Source organism: Anser anser, assembly GCF_964211835.1.
Source record: "Anser anser genome assembly, chromosome: Z".
Classification (NCBI taxonomy): domain Eukaryota; kingdom Metazoa; phylum Chordata; class Aves; order Anseriformes; family Anatidae; genus Anser; species Anser anser.
The window spans coordinates 52,567,427-52,588,599 of NC_139723.1; the positions used below are offsets into that span (position 1 = coordinate 52,567,427).

Below are 21,173 nucleotides of genomic sequence, written 5' to 3' on the forward strand. Positions count from 1 at the left end.
AGGATGTGCTGAATTGAAGGAGTTCTGTTCAGTGTGAAAAGGAAGTGGTGGATTTGGTTAAGGAAGTGTATGCTGGCCCTGAAAGGATATCTAGTGTGCATTCACATCTCGGCAACAGGCGAGTTGTTCTTTAAAGAAAAATGTTTTTGTGAAAGAATAGTGAAATGACAAATAACTGAGGCAAACAAGTCCTGGATAAGTCCCATTTGGAATTTTTCTACATCTATTACATTCTGTGTCTGGTGTTGCTGGAACAGATTACGGTGAAGCGATTTCAATTCAGAATATAAAAAGTCAGAAATTAAAGTCTACAAGAGCCTGTGAAAGGTGTTGAGGAAGAGGAAAAAGAGCAGTCAGACTGTTTTGAATTGTGTGTATGCTTCTAATGCATGCATTTGCCCGTGCATATTGCATTGTGTTTGACTGGAAGGGGAAGATTAATACCGAATAGGTAGATTTAGTTTCAATGTGTGACGCAGCAAGCAGCAATGACTGTTATTTTAGCACTAAATCTGTGTGTATATTAAGGTACAGATAATGTAGTTCAAGCTAAAATAAAGATTTAAGACAACTGTGTGTACTTGTATATATTTATTTATTTAATAATAAAGTTGGTAACAATCCCCCCACTCTCACTCTTGCAGGAGCAACAGATACTTGGCTTTGCAACAGAGACAGTATTAGAGATTTAGTTGCTATTATTCAAAATAAAGGATTACAGTATTAGGAGTGTTGGCTGGTAGAATAGGGGGCTGGATTTTGGTTCCCTTGGTCCTCTGAGGTAAAAGTCAACACGCAGCTGAATATTCACGAGGCATTCATTGATATGAATAGTTGGTCTGCTGCTGCACCTTTCCATGGTTTATTAATAACTTATGGACAGACCACTCCCAAGCATACAGAGGGCAAGAATACTTTAATGATTGCAACATTCTCTCAGTAAAAAGAAAGAATTAGATTGTTTATAGCAGCAGCGCCATTTGCAATGCTGTAGTTAGGGTGTCAGTAGCACATTAGGGATGTATTGGTAACACTTGAAATAAAAATATCATTTTTCAGGGTTATAAGTAGCGTGTAAAACTTTGTTCCAGACTGTAACATGACATAAAGAAATATCTGCCTTGAAGCAACTATTTTTTTTGGCTCAATCTTTTATCATATCCTTTTATCTTTTCTTATTTTGAGTCAAAGAACAGAGGAAAAATAAAACAAATGTTACCATTTCAAGGCTTTATTCTTCCTTGCTGATGAAACTCAAAATGAACTTAAATTAAAAACAAAAATGTTGGCGTATTATCAGTCCATAGCATAGTCTGTGTGTTTCTGACATTAAAAAGCAATGTTTGTTACTCATGTAAAAGATTTAAGAAAAAAAAACGAACTCACCTTGTATTAAGAAAACCTGCTGTTGATAGACAAATGTAGATATGATCAATAGATATAGTCTCTAGAGAAGAGGAACTGCATGGAAAATATGCTGAATTTAGAATAAAAATCAGACTTTTAAAAAATATGTTTCTCTGCTCTGAATAGTATTTAACCTTTGATATATCATTTATTAAGGTTTTTGAGGTGCTCAAAAACTGCACTGACAGTACGACAATATACTACTCAATAAGATTATGTAGTCATATTTTGTAAATAATACGTACTGTAAAATCATAACATGTTCTCGTTAATCATTTACTAATCAATCAGGAAGTTAACATTGTCTCAAGAAAAAAGTGCATGCCATCTTTCTTTTTTTTTTTAATCCATATTAATGCATTTTTTGTCATTTCAGAGAAGTATACAATTTCACTTTTTATGTTATACATCCTCTCTAATTAACTTGAGGTGTTGAGGCTGTGTTGTGAAGCCTCCATTAACAGGAAGGTTGTTGATCTAAACTCTTATTATGTTTTAAATGAATGAAATAAATGTAATTTCATCCCATGGTTTATGCTTGCCTACCCTCTCACAGTTTGTCTTTCTCCCTTTTTTTTTTCTATGTAAAATTTTAATCTAGAAAGTCTAATAATATAACGAAATGTAACTGAAGAAATTTCATCCATTAGTGAGAGATTCCATCCAAGAGTGAGAGAAGTATTCAAGAATTATAAGAAATGTGCTGTTGTGTATGCTGTCTCTGTGCCTACTCCTTCCCCTTCCCCCCCCCCCCCCCAGCCAGTTTTACCCTTGATAAAGTTAATTTAACATAGAAGGATTGGCATTTGGTGGAAGAAATTATATATTCTTTCATAAGCTTTATTTTATTTTATTTTTAAAGTATCTAGTATATAGCTCTCCAATGGAGTCTCCCCTGGGACTGTAATTTTTCTTTTCTGATTGAAAGTACTGAACTACCCTGGATCAGGGGATTACTAGTTAGATACAGAGTCTTTCTGCTTTAGGTCACCAGTTTGAATTCAGTCCAGGCCATCAACAGACTGCTGTTAACATCTGAGGGCAGCATGGCATTCTCTGTCCAATTCTCAGTGGGCACATTTTTTCTCTTTTCCGTTCTCCAGTCTTTCTCTCCTGGGCTGAGCTCCTTGTGTTGAACAATCCTGCCAAGTTTGAGTGAGTTCCATCATACACACTTGGATCCAGTTTTTCCTCACCTAGGAACAATTCGTCCACAGTCACTTCTTTTACGTAACTTACTAGGGTGTGACATTACCATCACCACCATCAGCGGATGTGCCCTTTTAATGTTTCAAGATTTTGTGGAGTAGATATAGATGTGTCTCAGAATACTGAAAAGGAAACAAATGAAACCTTCTAAAACAAACAAACAGTACCACCCACCCTCTCCCCTGAACACAGCTGTGTTATGTAGGGTTTTACGGATTAAATGCTTGGCAGAGGTACTGGAGTTCAGGGGATTTCAGTTTATGGTGAGACAGCTTCGTCCATGGAACTCAATTTCATTAGGCTGCCAGACCCTGCCCTGCCTGCCCTACTAGTCACTCTTATCTCTCACGTTTCAGTTTAGGACAAGTACTAAGTAAATGAGAAGGTGTAAGAGGATAAAGTTAACTTTAACGGGGTTTTGTATGGGACATATGGATACTTCAGTTTGGAAGCTTCTTGTGAAGCCACAGAGATGCTTTCTGTGTCTTTGTGTAAAAAATAATCAGTAAGAGTGCTGGATGGTGTTTGCACAGGGCCAGCCACAGCAGACTTTTTACATATATAACCAGTCAGTACATAGATGTGGCAGTATCTCTGTATTTGGGTACAGTAAAGAAATAAAAATAAATAAATACATTGGCTAAATTGTCAGTAATCTCAGCAGGTGGCTGAGGGATGAAATGAGCCATGGAAGCTAAGCTACTTTTTCAACCGTGAAACTGACCTCCTTAGGTCAGGGTTATGACATGCTGGTAGACTGAGTAGTGTATAGAAGCTTTACTGCTGCTACCTGTGGTGGGAGAAAAAAGGGGACTTGTAGTTCCAAGGTTATCTGTCACCTTCCTGTGAATACTACATTTTCATTTTACAATCACAAACTTTTTTTAAAAAGTGTTTATGTATTGCAGAGCATTTAAAACATCAGTGAGTTATTACTGGAAACATTTTGTATAAGGCTACAAAATGTACAGTAGGGAACTAGCCTTCTTTGGCAGGAGACAGGCAGGGTGATGTAATGGTCCCTTCCTTCTCTAACATTTATGATGCTAAATTTTATAACTGAGTATACTTTTCAAAAAAAAAAAAAAAGATGAAAATGTTACACCCTCTATCATTAAAATAAATAATTTAGAGCAGGACATAATTGTGCTTTCAGATCTGCATGGCAGAAATCAGCTCCGTTGCTCTGCTCTCCCTATGTATGTGTTAACATTGATCCCTAGGCAGGATGTGTATGTGGGGGTGCAGTCTGTGTCTTGAGGATCTAAGAGGAGTACATTGCCTTATATCTTATTGATGAGTTCAGAGTTCATTCGCATCACCTACAAGAAAAACTGAAACAGCATATGGGATAGGTATAGCTCTATGATTCCTGCAGTCTATCTGTAATTAGATTCTTAGATACTGTTTGTTTTCTAGCAATATTTTTGATATTAGTGTGAGAATACAGAGATTGTCCATAAAATGTCATACAAGATTTGTGTCTAGGTCTTCATAATGAAATGCATGTAAGATCAATATTTTTCCAGGCCCTTCCAGTTTTAAGAACCATGAGTAGTCATATATTTTTCTGTAAAATTTGCTTTGTTGGGTGTCTAAGTGTTGCTTAAATGTATTTTTACATATACTCCATTTCCTGGTACATAGTCACACTTTCAGAGGTCAGAAGTGGGAGTGTAGCAGTTTTACTTTAAATACCCAGTTTCAAAATTGCATTGGCATCACTGCAGGCAAAAAGGACGTAGATACTATATAGGTACTTGCACAATTAGGTAACTGCACATTTACTGGTCATTTGCATAGGTAATGGATTTTCTTGTAAGGAAACAGGGTAAGAGAAGAGGGGTGAGGTGGCACATGTCTGGTGCCCATCTTAAAAAATTGCTGCCAGAAGTGGCTCAGTTTGCTTAGTGAGTAAGATTTAGCAGGATTTGTCTGGAATACTCGAGAGACTGTAAACATACTACAAAACCATGTTAACACAAGATTATCTTATTAGACAAACCTCTTGAATTGCTTAGGAATGCTTAATTTACTAATACAAGCCAAAGTCTTAGTTTATTTATTTATTTTATTATATTATATTTTATTTTCTCCTGATATTGTTGTGGCGGGGACAAGAGGAATATTTTCTTTTTTTTCCTTGGGAAATGGCATCTTGTCCTATTCCCTAACCACGGACATGTTACAGACAGTACTTTGCGAGAAGATAGTATTGCTCTCATGCATTCCCTGTGAGGGTGAAGGCAATTGTGCCTGGAGTTGGCCAGCCTGTGGCTGTCCACCATCTGTGTAAGGAATTCACAATCCCAGACAAAAGAAATTGGCAAAGTCTTCTTTCTGTCTGTTCTCCAGAGCCTCAAGATAGCCATAAAACACCTGGACAAAATCAGCAGGTGATGGCAAGGGAAAGAGAATGATCAGTCACAGGCATTGTTGAATCCTTTGAACATTACTTATATCTTGGACACTGCTGTCACCAGACACAGTTTGATCTTTGGTGAGTTTTCTGGAAGTGCTTTTTTCGCTGGCTGTATGACAACAGGGGGAACCAGATAATGCTGTGGAGGCAAAGCAGAATTTTCCCATCTTGTAATTTTTATCTCACCTTGTAACTCCAGTTCTTGTTACCTGTATTTGCACTTAAATAGTCATGCAGAAAAAATAAGCTGCTCTTTACATGCAGAAAACACCATCTCTTTTTACTTTTGTGACCATCCTAACCAGAAGTGCTTAACTGTGATCTGCATCCCAAAATTAACAAATGACTTAAAATTTGAGATCCTTCACTGTCTGTCTTTTTCCTTTCATGTTGATTTACAAAAAAACTTGAAACGATGACAATTTTAAAACTAAGGAATGCAGTTTTCTTCCAAGTACGTTCTTCTGTTAGTACATTTATAACAGAAACATTTTTTTATCCTTATTTATGACTTCTTGTAATTCACGATTGATCATCAGTTATTAGCTTTATGTAATTGACTATAAACACAGTACTACTCTGAAATTCTCAGAAAATCCTAGCCTTTAGTTCAAGTCATGTTTTCGTATATTCTTTCTGTACATACAATGTATATGCTTTTTAGCCTGTACAAACTTAAGCATAACAAAAATCAGCTTGAATTTAAAAAGAGAACAAAAAAGTACCGTGACAGATTAATGCACCTAGAAGAGTGTCAGTGTGTACATGAAACAGAAGTACAGGCACAAGAACATACCACCTTTGGCAGGAGAGGAAAAAGTTTCCTGTCTGTTAACCTGTTGGCAATTAGAGTTTGAATTTCAGTGCATGGGTGCTTAGCATTGAGGCTAACAGTCTTGCCTGTGTCATGGGGTTAAGTTTGTAGCTGTTGTTTTGTTGCGTTCCCAAAGAGAAGTCTAAACCTTACCAAAAATCTGCTGGATCACTTCACACTTCAGCTGTCCCCTGAATCCTCCCTCAAGTTGGCATTTACTCTCTCTTTTTGTCCTCCCCTCCCTACGCTCCTGCAAATACAGCCCTTCACAGAACTGGCATCGAACTTCAATGAACATAACTCTGTCCTGCTAAGTGTATTAATGCAGCACTGTAATTCAGACATGAATCTAGTTGTTTGTCATAAAGTTTGTGTGGGGGATTGTGTGAGCATGTGTGCATGCATCAGTTAACCTGATGTTTTAACGAAGACAGAAAGTAGACTCTTTTTGTAGCCCATTTACAGCTTGTAATCAGCTTATATGAACTCTGGGGGAAAAAAAAAAAGAGTTAACATAAAAATTTTAAAAATTAATTGTAGAACATTCTGTTACTTCACGGCAAGATCATCAATAAAACTAAGGAACCCTTACTTTTCATTCTGCTTTCTCAATGTGGAAAATATATATAGCATCCCTAGAATGCATTACCAAAAGTGTTAATATCTTATAACAGCAGTCATAATAATCCTTTTACTCTAGCTAATCATGTGCTAATCTGTTGGTAAGTCAAAAGTATTAGACCATTTTAAATTCATTGTGTCAGCTCAGCTGAAGTAACTGACATGGTGCTATAAACATTTGGGAGAAAAGTTCTTCAAACTAAAATGACTGTGTCATAAAGTATAGAATTTTGCTAGCTCTACATGGTAAATCTAAGGATGTCATTAGTTTTAGATCCTGGACAAAAGCATTTGAGTGTACACAGAAACAGAATATTACTGCTACTTTCCTAATGTGTACTGTTTCTGAAATGGATTTCAGTGTTTACTAGTGTTCACTATGCAGCTAAGAATAGCTCACTATCTGAAAGATTTTTCTATTTGTAACCTTTTCTTCCTGCAAAAGTGTGACTTATGTTTGCACAAAGATATTTGTTCCTGAGTTTTTTGATGTTTGTAACCAAAGAGGGAATTTAGCATATTTTATTTATTTTATTTAAAATTTGTCTTAGGTTGTGTAGCCTAAAGTAATTACTTAGGCTTTCATCCATTCTGTTTCTAAAGCTTACCTCCTTAATGGTTAATATGGTTAATAATGGTTAATGGTTAATATTTCAGAACTTTTCATTGTCTCTTCTGCCACTCTTTTGACAGCATGCTTTGCATTACTCCCTGAAAGCCTAAATCAGAAAATAACACTTTTCATAATTAGAATACTCAGATCAGACTCAATAAAAATAGCATGGAAATTGGATAAACAGAAGAATTTGTGTTCCCTCTTTGTCTTATATGAAAAATGGGCATGTGTTATGTTTTACATGGTTTTATGTTTGTTAAAAGGTTTCAGTGATCACCCATGTAGCAGTGAAATTCCCTTTTCTTTATCTGTCAGGATAGTACATACACTGGCTCATTTCTTCCTGTCTAGAATATTTTGAGTTAGACACATTGTCAGAATAGAGTTTGTTTCATATTAAACATGTGAACACATCAGAATGTTGTAAATTTCGATAAGACTCTTATTGTGAAATTGTTTCTATAATCACAGTTTGAAAAATGGCTTTTGCATTATAAATTTGAGAAAGCACTTTTTATTTTAGATTGCAAGTTTCATAATGTTTACCTTATATGTGGACATATATTTCTTATGTCTACATGGAAATTTTTCATATCTTACAAACAACTAAAATTTAAGTTTATGATTCTGAAGATTTAGTCGTTTAAAATTCAGAACTACAGAAGTAATTTAAGAAGCTCTTAAGAAAATGCAGACCTGAAGATTAATCATTATTTTTGTCATTTTACCTAAAATAGGGATGTATCTTATTTTTTAACATATGTAAAATATTTGTTTTGCATTTCTGAATAATTTTTTTTAAAAGCAAGTATAGTCTTCTATTATAATAGCCTTTCACAATCCTTTATGAGGTTTTGATTTTTTTGTTTGTTTGTTTCTTATGTAGAGTTTTTGATCTTTTACCCCCCGTAGTTTAATACCAAATCTATGAGTCTTACTTACTGTTTATGTTTTTGTTAGCAACTGACAACAGATACAGAGTTAAGTCTGATTAGTGAAAGACTTGTTCTATAATAGAGAATAGTGTGGTTACACTTGTATTGTGGTGTTTGAGAGTCAACTGGAAAAAAAAATAATGTTTGCAATGCAGAAACAGAAAAACAGAGGGCATAGAAAAAGTAGTTTCACATATGAAAAATAGACTACTTTACCCTACTGTGTTAAAATCTGGAAGTTCATATAAATAGTATGTATCAATGCATTTTTCCCCCAAATGCATTCACACTCTGCTTCTTTTACTTAGATTCTGTGTGTGTACTTTACAGTCTTCACTGCTTTTCAGTGTTGGCCTGCAAACTCAGCTTGCTGACAGTTATGAACAGTGACCTTATGAAATTTGGTCCTGACTGAATGAAGCAACGTGATCTATCCTCTGCCTGAAAGGACCACGAATTATAGCTGACCTCAAGCAAGGTATTTAGACTGAGGAATCTTTCAGTTGTATGTTCTCTGATTATATTGCCCATAGAGGAATCCATGAACTAAAAGGTAGTGCAGTTATTATTGTATAGTCAAATTTTGTGATACCTGAATTTATTGTGGAAGAGACAAAACAATTATTTCAGGTCATCAGATATGAACTAATTTTAAAAAGTTTATCTTTATGGAACCAACCAACCAACTTGCAGGTTTCCATTTTAGAAGACCAAAGAAAGAAAACATAGCTCAACAGTTGCTTGGATAGGCTTCAAGATATGCTTGGAGCTTAGATGTTGTTGGAAGGCATAGAGATACTCAGCATAGTAGGTAAGTTCATGCCTTAGTCCTCCCAACTATCTAACTGCTATTGCTGACTACTTAACTCCTTTGTGTGTTCAATGGCTAAACTTGGCCCCAGTGGGATACTGCTAGTAGGTGGCAGTGATTTTTGTTTGTGCAATTGTTGGATGTTTTGTCTGTTTTTAAGGGAGAGGGCTTTTCTGCTCTGAAACAGCTAAGTTCTGTTTCTGTCTCAATAGAGAATATTTTACCTACTGTGTGGATTGGTCATGAATCTTAAGAGCAAACAGAATACAGAGCTTGTACACTGTACTTTACATCTGTCAGTTTCAAAGCACTATAGAAAGGAGGTGATCTTTGTTATTCTCACTTCCATATGGGAAACTGAGGCAAAAATGAAGGAAAATGACTTACACAGTGTAATAATAGTAGACTGTGACAGGCATTATCCTTTTCTTAGGCTCGGGGTAAATTAAACTGGCTGACAATTTTCAGATTCCTCTCTGGATGCTGTTTGAAGGTAAAAGTCAGATCTGGACATTGTCGGTGCAGGGACAATCAAAGATCTTCTGAACCCATTTTTACAAGTGGTTTGGTTAAACCTTGATAAAGCTGTGTGTGAGTGTTCTTACTCAGAAATGAAGTGGCCTGAAGTACTTTGCTGGTCTCTTTCATGTGCAGAGTTGCATTCCCCTATCTCTTGGCATTATTCATTCACATGGCTAAAAGTGACTGCTGATGGATCCAGATTGCTCTCTCTCCCCTCTCTCCACTCTCTCTCCTCTCTCCCTTCTTCTCTCCCTTCTCTCTCTTCTCTCTTCTTTTCCCTTCACTATGCATACTTTGGCTAGTCTAGTTGTGTAAGAGTTTGACACACAGATCACCATTCAGTTTGAGCATGTTCTCAGATCACTCATGCATTTTTAAAAGTAGTATTTAATTAAAGTATATGGAATTGTTTATTTACAGAGGAATCTGAGTTTGCACCACTGTATCTGAGACAGATGCCACATTCCCTGGACTAGGTACTTAAGTGACTTGTCCAAAGGTGGCCTTGGTCTTGAACTTTTGCGTATGTGAAGAAAAAGAAAATTATTAGTGACTGAAGTTACTCAGAATAGTGTTATACCAGGAGGTTAGTGTTTGTAGTATCAGGCATTCAGTTTGTAAAACATTAAATAAATGTACTGTGCTATATAAATATTTTTCCATAGTTGTCATTACTATTACCATGAGTTGACTCATGTTGCTCTTGAAGTGTCCTGTATACAGCCCTCAATGGAGTGATGGTCTGTAAACAGGAGCTTGAGGAATCCTACTGTAGAGGTTAAGATGTTTCTCCCACTGGCTGGCTGTCCTGATGGCTTCCTCTAGAAGCCACTGATACCACAACCAAGTTGGTAGAATGAAGTTAGGCTCATTGCTCAGTGACTTCTTTTCATGCCCCATGGAAAGCTGGGGTGCGTTTCTCTTTCTTCTGTTTCTTATTGGGGCTGTAAGAGTGAAGATGTTAAAACACTGCAATGGTATTACTGCTACATCTTTTTGCTTAGTGCATGTGAGATGAAACTCTGTAACCTGGTATTTCTCTTTACAGAATGGAAATGGTTGTGATTTAAATATACATACAGCCCAAGCAGAGCTGTGCCATAAGGAGATATATAGGGAAAAAAAATAGCAGAGTAGAACACCAGCTGAAAAAAATTATTGAAGGAGATTTCTTTTCCTGCCATTAGGAAGCATGTAAAAAGCAAGCTGAGTAGAAAGAGCAGTTTCTGGTATGAGTGTCTGGTCAGAAGTGGTAACCAGAATTTGTAAGTATAGGTATGTAGTTGGTATCTAGCAGACACTTCCGTCTCCCAGCTGATTATTGAAATTAATTCTATCTTGTAATTGTTTTAGCTCAGTGTTCTGCAAAGCAGAGTTTTTTTCCACCGTGTTTGCCATGCTCAAAGGAATATATATTACAGCCTGTCATATCATAAAATGATTTAATCTGTGTAATTCAGTAATGTGATACACACAAAAAAATACAATGTAGTTTTTTCCCCATGATGAAGTGTGGTCAGTGTAGTGACATTCAGTGATTCAGGTAGAATACATCTTAAGTTATATCCCTTATTTTATTATGCAAATGTAGTCGTCTTTTTAAAGTTGAGAACACTTCTGTTTCCAATTTTGTTGCTAGAATAAATGAAATGCAAATAGATAATCTTAAAATACTTTTATGTTTGCAGAAAGAATAGCTGTACCATTTTATGTGGGCACTGCATCATGGAACAGCTACTTAATTTCAGGAAACAGTCTAATGAATATGAACACTTTGGAAATTAGTTGCCCATTTCATTAATTGTTTATTTGTGAATGAAAAGAGCTAGTCAAGCAGAGATACTGTTTGGTTTCTGGAAACTGCTCCACCAAACTATCTCCAGATGTTGGGGGAGGTGGGGAAGGAAGAAACTTCATCCACATTTTAATATGTGAAACTTTTGTATCATGTTTACGATTCATGGCCTGTGTTTGGATGCCATTTTTGCTTTGTCTCCTGTCTAGTACGTCTTCTTTTCTCCCACTTTTTGTCCAGAAAAATGAAGTTTGTAACAAAGAACCTACAGCACTAACTTTTGCTGAAATATAAGGTGCCAAGCTGAAGAAAAGAAACTGGTTGAAACATTTTCAGTTTAAATAATATAAAGTTTGCATTTTTCTCCTTTTGGAAATCATTGAAAGAAAACATTTACTTGTTATAAATCATTGTGTTGAAGGATAAATGAAGTATGTTTTACAAGAAAGAATAGATAATTGCAAAAAGTAATGAATTTAAGTGAAAGTCTTGGTAGTAAACATGTTGCTGCAGTGCTTGCTTTAAGATGCTCTCTTTCCAACTTGTTATACAAATGACTGCATTCTAATAAGCAGCAGATTTTTTCCTGAATCTGCACAGAGTATTGAACAAGTCTGTGTTTTGCTTTCAGTACTTTCAATCTTCTGTCTTTCCCTTTTTAACGCTGAAATTTTCTGGACTGTATGCTTAGATTTTTGTCAGTATTTCTTTGCTCTTTTAGCTGAGCAACAGCTCAGTTCTTATACCCTTTACTCTTTCCAAACAAAGGAATAAAGCCCCTATCCATTTTTACTAAGAACTATTAGGAAGGCTCATTTATGAGTGATAACTAGCCAAAAACAACACTGGATTTGTGTTCAGGGTTGAATTGTACATGTCTGTTAAAAAAAGCAACTGTGCCGCAGTTCACTTTACAGTTATTTTCCAGATTATTCAAAATACTTGAGCATTAGAAGAATCTGTCTAGTCCCACAGGAAAAACTGTCCAATAAGCCTCTCCCTTCATCTGAGGGTCATAGAGGAAACCCTGGCTAGACGTTTTGGTGACTAATTTAAAATATCTGGCAAGACAATTGATAGCACCCTTCCTTTGTGTTGTGACAAATATATTTCGACTGCAGTTTATTAACATAATCCAACACAACCACAGACATATTGTATGTATTATAGGATAGAATTAGAAACATTTTTTGCACATCACAGTCTTTACTCTCTCTCTTTTTTGACAAGGATCTGGATAATTGCCTCAACAAATGAACTGCCGTGTTCAGTCTGTTTCTATAATTTCATAAATTGTTTTCCATGCTAAAACTAAGCAAGCTTTTACTGAGTAAGTATAAAGAACCACAGTGTAATTACAGAAGCAGTATTATTAAAAAGTGTGACAGAAATGGCAGTTTAACTGACAGCTACTTTTTCTTTGCTTTATTACAACAAATTAAGTATCTCATTGAGTGCCAGTTAGTGAGCAACAGTGTCTTCTGCCTCTCTCTTCCTCTCTTTTTCACATACACATTCTCACGCACACATGCATGTTAGAGCTGAGACTTATCATAGAAGATTACCACATAAGCTGGATCATAAATTTCTAGCTGAAGTTCCTACTGCTCCAGGAAATTTTATTTCAAACTAAAACCAAGTTATTGGCTTTTTTTCTTACCCCCCCCCAACCCTTTTGTGTGTGTGTGTGTGGTTGTCTCACACTTATCTAAGTTGAATACCTGGCTCGAGTATCACCCTCAAATTGAATCTTTAACTCTTGTGTATCTCCCCTTGTCTGATTATGTCAGTTCTTTTTATAGATAGAATTAGAATTATGCCCATTACATGGATAGAAAAAGTGAGACAAAACATGATCACCTTTACCAAGAGTCAGAACCAATGACCAAGCTAAGAATGAAACCTAAATTTGCTGTCTTAATCATTGAACTACAGTCCCTGCAATCACTACAGCCTTGATCCAGAGTGCACCAAAATCAGTGAAAAGAAAGATTTCTACCACGTTCTGTATGTAATGTAAAGTAGGCTCCTTGCTTTATATATATATTTTTTTTCCTCTTAATTATATGGTTATTATACTGCAGTTTTCTCAAAAATACATTGCCTTTGTGGAGAGCAATTGAAATTGATAACTAATACTGATATAATTTGAATGAGTATCAGGGACTAATTTACCCAGTTCTAAGGCTCTTGTCCTTTTCACTTATTTTCAGTTGCACATATTTTTATATGAGAAACGCTCACACATTCCCAGTTGACTCGTTGTTCTTAAAAACGTGTATATTTTAAATCTCTGGACTGTTTATTCTTTATATTTTTTAGGGCTCTGTATTCAAACCTTTGCTTTTTCAAATCCTAAAACCAGCAGAGGTGCAAAGAAGTATTCTTCAAATATTCCACAAGATATCAGATTTGAGTTAGATTTCACACTAAATAGGAGATCATTACATCTAAGTCATATGCACAGACACTAAACTCTGTTAGGTGTAAACATTAAACTCCTGGACAATATAAACTACAATAAGTAAAAGATTAGCATGTGTATCAGTGGGTTTATAAAGTGTATGCAGGTTGGAGCCATGTGGCTTGTGAAGTTAACTTTACTGTAGAAAAAGTCAAAATCTAAAGTTTTTTTTTTGTGTGTGTGTGAAAATACTTAGCTATAAATAAGATTTAAAAAATCTTTTTACAGATTTCAAAATTTTGGATATAGTTTATGTTGTGAAGACTATGGCAAATGTCAAGATTTTTAATGTCATTCTATTTACTGTCTGTAGTGTGACATGTCCAAAAGTTTTTATGAGATTAATAAAATAACTACAAATAAAGACTGAGTTTATCATGAAAAATAAAAGGCCATTCCATTTATGTTTTGTAGTTGTTAAATGCTTCTGAGAACCAGGAAAAATGAGAAGAAGTAACTACACTACTTAATGAACTGAGCCATGGTGATTCTATTTACTTACTTCACAAAAAGGACTGTATAAAAGTATGCCTTGATTTATATCCTATATCAGTTGTGATCTTTAGAGATCTATTTGCATAACAGCTCAGGATCTGCTTACAGACTTGTAGATACCTGAACTAATTTTTAGGTGGTAGTCTGTCATATTGATTGGCTCAGTAGTGTTGGTGAACTCTATAATACCAGGGAAAAAGCCTAACCAAGTGGTGGTACCAAGAAGCCTCCTGGTAAAATATTTTTTAAAACAAATCTTTTGTAGAATAATTTTTAAAACTTTTATAAAAGTGTTCTATATAAGTCTATAAATCTCTATTTTATACTATGGCATTTTGAATCTGATTTTAGCATATCTGATCCTTCAGTTATACTTACCTTTCTTGTCTATCACTCAGGCGTACGTTTGAATATTCTCAGATCTTGACAGTATCTGGTTAAGAACCTATACAATGTCACATATTCAGACAATTTATTTTACTATTCTTCTTAGACAAAGTTTTGGGGATTCTAATTTCTTAGATGTGTAGTAATTTTTAGTTCCAAGCTTGGCACAAGTAGAGGGACTTTTCCTCTAGTATTCTCATAAAATTGAAAATATTAATTTGCAGAATCTGAGTCGAGTAAACAGCAACATTAGGGAAACCAGATTTTCTACAGCTTTGTTTTTAGAATAGAAAATTATTGGAGAACTGTAACACATCTGAAGCTTTCCCTCCAGTCCACCTTCTGAAGCACTCTTGCAATCCACAGCTACCTTTACTTGGCTTAATAAGAGGTGTGGTGTGACTAGGCAGGAGCTGCTGATTGACCAGCTGGCTGCTACCTTTTCACTATTAAGTGTAATGGAATGCCCTAGCTGTAAGTACCTGGCAGGCCAAAACAAAAGGTTTTGGAATTGCATGCAGCTTCTGGGTCATGTTTTGTGCAACAACATTATAAAAATTAAATATATTTGCAAAGTCTGCCTTTCTGCCAAAGTCAGTTGAAGTAGACATGTGGATTCAGAAGTTGTGAAAGGGTAAAGCAGATAGACAAACAGACTCTGGAATTGCATAACTATTGTTTCCTTTGGAGACATAATCAGATAGGTTGGTAAGACTTATTTATTTATTTCAATCATATTCATAAGTCAGATAAATTACTTGATTTAGTAGAAAAAATACTTCCCTCTTTTCATCATACCCTGGACAGAGATGGGAGTGTGTGTATGGCTTTCTCTGACATTTTTCCATGAGGACATTAGAGCTGAGGGATCTTTTGACTTAAGCTAGTGGATCATGGAGTGTATTTGCCCCCAGCTGCCTCCCATGTGGACAGGTTTCATGCATGTGGAGTTTTGATAAGTATTGCTATTTGCCAGTTGTTTGTTTGTTGAGAATGTACTGTTTTCTGAGAATGATTCCTCTGGGAGTTGCTCTCATGTTGCTCCATTTTTCACATCCATATTTCAAGTTCCTTCAAAAACTGGGAGACTTTTAATGGTTAAAACCAGTACTGTTAGATCAGTTAAGATGCAAAGTAATTCTATCCTATATCTCATTTTTCCTTAAACTATATATATTTGTTGCCCTTGTAGGTTATATCTCATTTTAAAAGCTGCCCTTCAGTTATCAGAATAAAGTCTGAGTAGTTAAGATCTTCTAGTTCAGAACTGCACAGACTAGCCTGAAGAACATTGCAGGTGTTTTACTAAGTAATCTGAATTAAATGGAACTCCTGGTATTTCATAAGAACTGCTAAGCATCCAGGTAACTTTCATGCATTGAGGATACTAGTAAAAGCCATTAGAGAGGGCTGTGTGGATGTGTGTGGGGGGTGGTATTTACTCTATTTAATCATTAAAGAGAATTCTGTATTTCCTCTTTGCATGCTTGTGTGAATGTGTGTCTTTATTTCAACAGAATGGATGCACATAATGCATAGTGGCATGTTTTCATGAGTGAGCTTTCCAGGGCTGTAGCAAGCCAATCTGTTTAATAGTATGCCCACTAGTCTCAAAAACATAGTACTTACCCCTTGACATGTAGAATTTTAAATTCTTCTCAACATGAAAGGTGCAGTTCTGTCCTTTTCTGTATCTGTATCTTTCATATCTCAGTTTGCCTGACATCCGCTTTGTTGGGATGCATCGCTCCTGAGCTTGGAGATAGCGATACTTTTTATTAACCAGCTTTCTTGGGCTCCTTTTACTTCCAGGGCTTTGTCCCACGATCCTCTACCAAGCAGATCTCTGAAGAGGGCAAAGTCAGCTCTCCCAAAGTCCAGGGTAGTGAGCTTGCTGTGCCGCCTCCTTGCTGCCCTCAGGATCCTAAACTGCACCATTTCATGGTCACTGGAGCCAAGCCTGCCCTTGAGTTTCACATTCCCCACCAGCCCCTCCTTGTTGGTGAGAATGAGGTCCAGCTCAGCACCTCTCCTCGATGGCTCAATGATTTCCCAAAGCATGTCAAGTACTTAAGAAAAAAGGACCGATCTATCACAGACCCAAAGTCTAATTTGAATTCAAAAACTGTACCTGACCACAAAAAACAGGAAGCATCAGAAAAATCACAGAAGTGGCAATTTTATTTTGGGAGAATTATGCAGGTCAATTCCTCTCATCTGCTGGGATTCCCTTCAACAGTATTGAATTTGGATGTTGACACTAATGGAGAATTTACAGAGCTACTCGAGTTATATGTTTCTTTTAGTAGCATTTAATAGTATTACTATCTGATAACTATTAGATACTGTCTTAGTGTGTAATTAGGTGAGTGAGATACCTTCTGACTTATCAACTTTGCCAGTCTCTTAGGAAGCATCTGCTTTTCATCTTTGTAGCCCTTATTGAATGGAGCCATTGTTTCAGAAGAGGGCAGAAATTCTTAATACAAGATGAAGAATATTACCATATATACATACAGCCTAAAAGTGCTCTACCAATAGGCTTGAATGAGACTTTGGAAAAGTAATACAGTATGTATGGATGTATGGATGCCTGCTAATAGTGATCTTCAAAGTCTTCAGACAGTTCTTATATACATGAGACCTCTATTCTGCTGTTTAATACAAAGAGGTTCTGAATTTGTTTCTCCTACCTCCATCATGTATACCGTCCATTTCTGTGATGTTTTTTGAGTTCCTTAGTCCTGGTTCTCAACTACCCTTCTTTCCAAGCCTAGTTGTTATTATTGCCTGCCACCACACACAATTTTTTTTTTTAATTTTTTTTTTTTGTGGCCCATATCCCAGCAAAGACATTTCTCCTAAGTAGGAGGAAACAGTATTCAAGCAAGGCCTCTGCGATCTTTCCCTGTCTAATGAGCTCCATCTTCCCTCCGAAGCCTGTATTCTAGAAACTGCCCACACTCTCTGCCTGCTCATCTTGTCCTTGTGCTCCCTCCTCAGAGATGTCCCCAACTCACACCCTGCTTAATGCACTAGCACCAAGGCCACTTGACCCTGACCAGCATGCCCTGCTTCCCTATGAAAGGTGGGAACAACTTTGGGTGGGTTGCAAGGAGTTGTGTGGAACACCACTTAGAGAAAGAGAGGTATTTGAGGAACAGGAGACACACTTTGTGTAGCCAGAGAGGATGCTTTCTCCGAAACTGTAACCCCTGGTCCTCCTCTCCGCACATTCCCCTGCCTCCTGGTACTAGGTAGATCGCAGGCTACCTCAGGGTTTCAGGAAAGAGCTGAACATGCCTGGGATGGAAGGAAGGGAAAAAGAGTGGAAGAAGAGGAGAAAAATTGACAGTCTAAATGTATCTTTTTTTGGACTTCTCATCCCCACATACATGGCTGCTCTCCTGCCTTCTCCTACTTCTATAATTAATGCTTTATAAAGTTAATTCTCAGGGTTTCCTCCTGGGCTGTTAATTGTGGCTGAAAACAGTCACTCAGAAAGTCAGTGGAACAGGACTAGAGGTAGCTTCTTCATGTGAGGACCTGTTTTTAGTCTTGAGTTTTGGCTTCAGAAAAGTCTTAATTTTTCTAGCTTCTGCAGGCACTAGTTTAAATTTTAGACCTGAATAAACTGAGGCTCCCAGTTTGTTTTGAGGGCAGAATCTGGTCCTACCTGCTAGACTGACTTTTTGTGCTGTCATTGGGGCATCTCTTGATGGTCACTACAGCTCAGAAGAGTGTTCTTTGACTACTAGTGGGGATCTCATGATATGAGATAACCCCACAGCGCAGCCCTGTGCTGCTGGGAGATACCTGGCCTGCTTTTACAGAAGCTTGCTCAAGTGCTAGAAGCAATATAGCCAAATTTGTGTGGAGTGCTGTTTGGGTTCATTTGTTTTGCTAAGCTGTGCAGAAGTGTTTTAGGAATTTCTGCATGGCATTCCACTGTGCAATACAGACATTGCTGGCCCCCTTCCTGCCGCTCTCTGGGCCAGACAATGAATCAATGTTTTTATTTCTGAGAAGTATACTAACACCATGCTGAAGTCTGCTGCCGTCTTCTTGTGTAGTTTGGTCTTTGCGTAGGAAAACTAGGATTATTCTCCATACTTGGCTTTCACACACAATTAAAAATGGTGCTGATATATATATATATATATATTAAACAAACAAAAAAATAGGTCAGAGGAAAAAAGATATTAAATATCAATAATTTATAACATCTTGATAACTGAACAATTCAGGTTCTTTATTATAAAGACAGGAAAAAGTAAATCTAGCTTAAGCTGGTGGGTCCTTTATGACAATGTACTTCACTAATCACTGCTTATGTACAGTCTAGCAATGAAAAAAAGGTTAACACTCGTAAGTGCTTTTTCCTTCTGTTTTATGTTGTTTTTTTATCATTTTGAAAGGGATTTACATTTATTTAAAGACATTTTCCTAAATTTTGCTTTGAATACAAATCATGTCATACAACTTTGCCAAAGTAAACTTGGCAGCTTATATTTTCTTTCCTTTTTTTTGAGTGTTGGCATGTAATGAATATTAATGGAGCATCACTTCCTGGTTTTTGGCATGATACTTTCTTCATGTAAATACTGCTTTTTGAAATACCAAAAGCCAATGTGCAGTTCAAAGTCTTCAATTAAATTTAGATGAATTGATAAAGAATCTCCATTTTCTGTTTTGTGAGAGCTTGGATGTGTTTGCTTCCTAGTGAAAATTTTAACTATTTTTTAAAAGAGTAAGAAAAAAGTAATTCCATGAGTTTAACTCCCTTCTCAGGCACTTAGTACATCTTGTTCCTCAATGCCTGTATTCAAACTCCTCAAGTTAAAGGCACTCTTCATTTTCAGGATTTTATAGCAGCAAGCACATTGTCGGCAATCAAATAGTAATAGGGAGAAGTGAATCAGTCTGGATAAAGTGGAACTGACCTGAATTTGATCCTTAAACTCAAACCAACCACAGCTATTCTGGGGTTTAAATTTTTTTTGTTGTTTTAGAAATTACTATCACACACCTCTGCACCATCTGGCTTTTCCTAGGAGTGGAAACAGACTTATCAACATACTGTAACAGAGTCTGTTTTTGTGGTGTGTCTGGCATAGTTGTTACCAGAAAACTCTGGAAATCTCACCAGAAAGTCAGCTTTTATGCAATTTCCAGACCAGTTTTCACACCAAAGAGGATTAAGTGGTAAGCGGAGTGGAGAAAGAATCTGTGCTTGTGGTTGCATCTTGGTTTTACCAATCACTAATTTGTACTAGGCTGAATGTTGCTTTTAATTATGACCTGGTGGAACTCTCATGAAAATGAGAGAAAAGGCTCCCATTTGTCTCATTGTGACTTGAACTTTTCATCATGGAAGTCCACTGGCTGTAATGAGGTGACACATGAGTTTCTTGGAGCTGAGTTTAGTCCTCTCTGTATGTGCATGCTTGTTTTATACTAGTGTCGTCCATCACGTAGACCCTGAGGTCTAGACTGAAGAACCCATTCCATCTGGCCTGTGCCTTTGTCCCACAGGAGAAGAAAGTTGCAATTAGGGCTGAGTGTGCTGATTTAACTCTTCCTGTGCACAGACAGGCAGTTACTGTGCAGCTGCTGATGGCATGTGCGTATGTGGAGGTGGGTGAAAGTGGGGGCTTCAGGGAATGGCATTTGTGACTATGAGGGCAAGAGTCTGCCTGTGGGCTCTGGTCAGAGCTGCTGCTGAATTTATCTAGGGAGGAAGGGCATTGACGATCTGCTATAGCAATGTCTGAATTAGGAATACCACTCATACCTGCTATGGTTGACACAGGTTTAAGTATCCTGTGCAATCCTACAGCCGCACGAGAATCAAAACGTAAACCGAGAGCAGAACACAACCCTGTCTATTAGACAGTTAAACTTTGCACTTAACTTTGTTGGGCTGGTATATTCAAAATATGCTAGAAAGCACATGGAGTTTAGAAACTGCAACCCAATATAATACCCTCAATTTTATAACTTGTGGGGCAGGAGATTGTTACTGACAGACTTTCAGATTGCTACATTAGGCTCTTCATAAAGCTATTTAAAAAGTCACGACAGGCTCATTCTTCTTTCAGTGAAATAGGACAACACTCCAATTGATTGCAATGGGAAGAGGCTCTGGGCCAGTGTTAGGTTTTGCACATACAAAGCCATTTCACTTTCTATCTGCCTGGTTTTCTTTTTCCATGAATGTGCACAGTATATGTTTTTGCTGCAAAGCATTTGCATGTTAAATGGTGACCAAAGCAAGTTTTGTCCATTAATGGACTGCTGGGTGCTATGACAGGAATAAATACAGGGCTTAGTATGAGCACAGCATGTGCACCTAAGTATACATGCTGAATTAAAGCATGCAGACTGGTCTTTGCATAGAAAGTGAGAGCATTCTTGTTTACAAAGCCCGTGCTTAGCACTTTATGTACTGAGTAGCAGCAGGATTACTGTAACTGATGCTAGACCTAGTGTGATCTAACACCAGTCTGGCAGAAGACAAACTGAACTAAATTTTAAACATGCACTGAATAAAGTATTCTTCTAGATAAAGTTGGGAGATACCTTATAAAAAGCACCTGGGAATGCACTAAATGGTTTCAATTGACTTCTTTCTCTATGAAAATGTGTGTTGCTTGATATTTAAGGGTGCTGAAC

The 21,173-nt window shown here is 36.8% G+C and overlaps 1 protein-coding gene across 10 annotated transcripts in view; it reads left to right on the top strand.

The window, feature by feature from the left end:
* Window positions 1–21,173, top strand: part of BNC2 (basonuclin zinc finger protein 2) — a 361,236-nt gene that overhangs the window by 186,652 nt on the left and 153,411 nt on the right. Inside the window, exon 1 of one of the 10 annotated variants that reach the window (XM_083816003.1) lies at window positions 8,369–8,502. The exons of the other annotated variants lie outside the window; for them this stretch is intronic. The gene's annotated coding sequence lies outside the window, so the exon portion shown is untranslated. Of the gene's footprint in view, window positions 1–8,368; window positions 8,503–21,173 lie in introns of those variants that run through there. 10 annotated transcript variants of the gene reach the window in all.